Source organism: Gopherus evgoodei, chromosome 1 (genome assembly GCF_007399415.2).
Source record: "Gopherus evgoodei ecotype Sinaloan lineage chromosome 1, rGopEvg1_v1.p, whole genome shotgun sequence".
Taxonomy (NCBI): Eukaryota; Metazoa; Chordata; order Testudines; family Testudinidae; genus Gopherus; species Gopherus evgoodei.
Genome location: NC_044322.1, coordinates 190,153,261 through 190,158,684, shown reverse-complemented (window position 1 = coordinate 190,158,684; position 5,424 = coordinate 190,153,261).

Genomic DNA, 5,424 nt, shown 5'->3' with positions numbered 1-5,424 from the left:
GTCCCTGCCAAACTGTTCCCCCATCTGCAGCATTGTTACAATCTGCTACTCAAAAGGAAAGAAGTAGAACAGAGACAGCAATTCTTCATTACTATGTGCACGTTCCTTCGGCAAGCACACTAAAAATAATGTAACATTAACAATCTTCTCCAACTTTCAGCTGTGAGGCCATTTCTTGTGTCACCCAAGTAAATTATATCCATGTTAGAGGAGTTTGAGCCTCCCTCCCACAGTCCTGCCCACCAGTCTCACTTGTTTGGGAGTGATGATGTGGTGGGCAGAGAAACTCTCATGGGGACTTAAAAGTAAGGCAGTTTTAAAAAGGACTTAGACAAGACAGCGATTTTAGTGCATGTTTCCCTGTGACGTTTAAAATGAAAAACGGTCCCTCATTCAAGCTGGTGCAGCTTGACAGACCTTCTCTCTCCCTTCCCATCCCTGTTGCTTCATGCAAATACATCAGAATCCTTACTTCTTTATTAGCCTGTGAAGGGAGCATGGGCTGCACACCACAGCGTGGCTATCTGCTAAACACACATTAGCAATCAGACCTGGGTAAACAAGTAAAGTTAACTGCTACAGTGTTTAAGTTTTGGATAGCTCCCCTAGGGCACGTCTACATTGCAATTAAAAACCCATGACTGGCCAGTGCCAGCTGACTCAGGCTCCCAGGTCTCAGGCTGTGGGGCTGTTTCATTGCAGTGTAAACATCTCGGCTCAGGCTCGACTCTCCCACATCACCCAGCCCAAGCACAGAAGTCTACACTGTAGTGAAACCACCCCACAGCCCAAGCCCTGCGAGCCAGCTGGCATGGGCCAGCTGTGGGTGTCTCATTGCAGTGTAGACATACCTTTAATAACGTTGCCCTCATATAAGGACCTTTCACCCAAGGAAAAAGCTTCACGGGAGCATTGTAACCATTTTACAGATGGCAAAGCCAAGACACAGAGGTTTAGTGACTTGACAAAGATCACAGGCAATTTAGAAGCACAGTCCTCAAGACGGTCCAGACAGGAATCCTGACTCTCCATCCTTCGCCGTATCCACTGGAAAAATCACTGTCTGCCACCAACTACTGCAGCTCTTACTGTAGCCTCCTCCCCTTTGCATATTAACCCTCCTCTCTCTCTTGTCCAGCCCTGTCCTTTAGAGCGTCCCCCCACATTTCTCTCCCCAAATATGCCCTCTCCACTTGGGCCCAAGACTCAGACTGAAGATCATCAACAGGAAGTTGAGTCGTATTAGGAGTACATGTCAGGAATCAAAAGGGGCTTTCCAGTGGTAAGAACAGGACTTGTTCCTGGCAGAAGTCCTGTCCTGCTGCTGGAGACCCTCCCTGAAATCCAGCACAACACCTCAGATCTGTTTCGAAGGGGGTGTGTGGAATGGAGGGAGCCCTGAATGACCAAGTCCAGGGTGGGTGGTGGTTTCTTCAGAACTGGCCAGCTACAGCAGGGTTAGCATTATTATTTCACAATGCTAGTTGCTATAGTTACAGCAGTACTTTTCTATTTACTCAAGACATCTGTTCTAGGAAAGAAACATTGCTGCACTATCATCTGAGGAAGCTCACAGTATGGTGAGCAAACCACCAAAGCTAATTCAGGGTGCATCAGGACTAACACCACATGGGCGTGTCCCCACATAAGGGAATTCGGAAGTAATGTCTCAGCCAACTTTTCACCTGTTCTACTGGGAGCTGGATAATCATTTGAAAGTGATAATTACAGCAGCTTGCCAGAGTTTCAAAGATAGAATCAAGGAAAAGTGAGGGAACAGATAATACAGGGTTAGACTAATAATAGCATTCACTGCTTTTTTTTTGTAGTTATATTAAGCTACTTTATTAAAAATTAGCACCCTACTTCAGGCTGGGCTGGGGGAGTATACTATGCAGGGATCCAAGTCTAGATAATATCTTCATTCCTCTTTCATCCTCTCAGCCCTACTACACCGCACCTTCAGCTAGCACATATAAGATGAAAAACTTTTATTCAACTGACAAAACCATTTCTATACTTGTCAGTTATGTACCTTGACTAAAAATTTAAAAAGCTCAATTTCATGCAAAATACTGTAAACTAACTACTCCAAACTCCTTATTTTTGTGGAAAGGTCACACTTTGGGATAGGGCAGGGGATTAGCCACCATAGGAGATGAAGCATTTCACTTTTGGTTTGATTCTGGAAGTGGGGGCAGTAAAGATATCACCCTACAGTAACTGTTTTTTTTTAAGAGGTTGCTGTGAGTGTGTATCCTCTGCTTTAGGAGCACTGGTTTTTCATGTGCACAAGCCTGGAACCTTTTGAACAGCCATGTCCATCCATGCTACCCAAACACACATGCTTCCTTGTGCTCCTGTGCGAGGACACAAAAGGCAAAGTGGCCACAACCCTCCCTCAGTTCCCTCACAGAAGTCCATGACAGCAGACTCTGAGAAGCAGCGAGGGAGTACAGGCTGTGGGATCCACACTGACTACAAACACCTGGATGCCTCATAGTTACTATAGGGAAAGTAACAGTTCTTTTTTCTTCAAGTATATGCCAGTGTGGATCCCACCAAATACAACCAGCAGCTGTATCCCCTCTGGAAGGGAAGAACAAAGTGTTTCAGCTTTATCCGTTGAGCAATAATTTGATTGTAGTACTGCTTTTCTAAACCTGACGCCTGCCCTGGTAGTTAAGTCCACTGCATAATGTTTGACAAAATTCAATGGGTTACTATTCTATGCTGGCAGATTTAAAAAACTGGCATGTTTCTGAAGCAGGGGGAGGATGTTACTTAAGCCTTAATGTAAAAGGAGTACACCAACCAAGTGGTAACACTCTGAGCTACACGGCATTATCGACTTCATTGTCCTTTGTGATTAGAGGGCTTGGTCTTCAGAATGAAAGAGAAACAAATGGAGAGATAGCCTGAACACTTTGGTTCTGTCAATATAATACAGTAAGATTATGGAAACATTCAGCTTGTATAACTTCTCTCCTGGTATTGAGTGCGGTTCTGAGAAGAAAACAAGCAGGTAAATTGGCTGATTCAGAAAAAAACTCTGAGATCACGTTGGGGATGAATTTAGGGAGAGGTTTCAGTAACACTTTGTCCCTGTGACATAAGGTGCAGAAGAGACCATTCACTGTCCTAGCTGAAGCAATAGGAACTAGGAAGATCATCTTCAGAGTAAAACAAAATAAGGACCATTCTGACAGAGTCTGGAAGGGTGTGTGTCAAGAGGACAATGTTGAGGTCCCAGGCAAGAGTAGGTTCTCTGACTGGTGGATAAGTATATCAAGATCCTTGAGGAACTTCAATATTTTTGGGTGAGACCCCAAGCACGACAGCACAAGCAGATAGCAAGCTGAGATCACTGTGACGGGGACATTAACAGAGCTGAATGAAAAGACAGCGCACAGCAAATAATTGAGTATCTTCAGCATCACAGCCTGCCAAGAATCCAAGCTATGTTGGGTCATCAATATTGAGAACCTCTTCCATTTTGTCAAGTAAGTCTTTCTGGGCAAGGTCTTCCTGGACTTGTCAAGAACAGTTCCTGTCTGAGGTACTCAACTAGCTAACATCCAGGCTGTCAGATGTAGAGACTGTGGGTTTGGATGAAGTATCTGACCACAGTGCTCTGAAATCAGGTTTCAGCAGGGTGGGACCTGAATAGGTGAATGGACATCAGTAACAAGTCTAAAACTGCCTTGGCCAGGAGGAAGCTATGACAATGATCATGGATGGCTCAGTCTCATTTGACTTTGGATATCACCCTAGATGAGTCAGCAAAAAGCCATAGAGGAGGTGTCTGTTCTACCATACAGGAGGCAGAAGGAAGGCATCTAGTAATGATCATGGGCTCAAAACTAAACAGGTTTGTCATAGAAATCCTCCATAGAAGGAGCATTGGGTCTATGATGGAGCATTGATTGTTCAAGAAGACTGCCAAGTCACTGTTGACTCCCAGGAGGTGAAGAGCCACTGGGGTTACTCTGTGTTGGCAGCCCCATGTCCAGAGCTTGATGGCTTCCAAAGACAGGAGTGCTGTTTGTTGTGCATCATGGATTTGCTATCATCTGCACTGTGGAATTTTGGAGGACATTAGGAACACCATATGGGCTAGCCTGATGTCTCTGAGGTCCACGACATTTATGGGAAGTCTCATGTCTCTAGCAGATGTCATCTGAGCATCCCCAGACTTGCAAGTCCTCGAGGAGAAAGTCTGGCACACAGATCACTTGTCTGGGATGTCTCTCTCCCCCAAGCAAAACAGGCATCAACTATTCCTGTCCATAGGGGAGATAAGCCCATCGCTGGATGGTCAGAGTTTGAACCCTGACAGCTTAGAGTCCACCGTGAGGTCTGGTGCTGGCACAAAGTTCCTTACCCCACTGTGTGGAGGAGCGTGTGTGCGGGAGGGGCTGCGTAAGCATAGTAGTTCTTTTTTCCAGAAACATCTAATTTAAAGGAGTGGAAAAGATAAAGTTCACAATTTTTTGAGCCAGGTTTTGAAGCCTTCAGGAGAGTAGTGGCTGAGAGTAGAGAGCACTTGCTACATTCTGCCTTGCTGCCATGGGTGTAAGAGAGAACTGAGGGGCGCAGCTGTTCCACCCTTCATGCACTGGCATGGGAGCATGAGGTGGCATAGGGCGCTTACGCAGCCCCAATGGACCCTGCTGTTCAAAAGATTCTGATGCTCATGTACACGAAGCCCACGTGCACGTACAGTGGGATCTACACTAACACCCAGGAAAAAGAATCATGTTACTAGTTGATGAATGTTCATGCATTTACTGTATGGACAAGTTGTTGGTCTCAGTCCAGTTACTAGTGAGCATGTGCTCACATCACAACTGCCACCCTTAGTAGCAGTCTCCTCAAAAAAGCCAGAGAGTAGACAGACTAGGGAGAGAAATTCCTTGAATTCTAAAAGGGAGTTCTTTTAGGATAGATCAAGGTATACTAGAAGGGCTGTGAAGGGAAGTTTGCGCTACCACTGCCTCCTCCATTTGCAGTAGCCAGGACATTGGTCTCCACAACTAAGTTTAGTACCTGACCTTTTCCAGAAATGTGACATCACACTTTGCATATCAGACCAGAACTGTATCAATAGTATGGCTGCACCCTATAGACTGAACACAAAATATTCTACATCAAGTCCAGTGGCCTACAAGTGGATGGACATGTACAGAGACTATCATCTTTACACACACATTTTGAAAAACTAGTTTGTTGCATCTGTTTTGGAGAAGTTTTGCCAGTTGTTTCATTGTGGTTCTATGGTGCCCCATTATCCTTTAGTAAAGTGTTACAAACATTTCAACAAACTCAACTAATCAAAACCTGCTATATCACCAAGTGTATGTGAGACACCCATCATGTTATGGCATAGTACAAAGACCTCCTGGCCTGAAGTTGAGGGGAGGA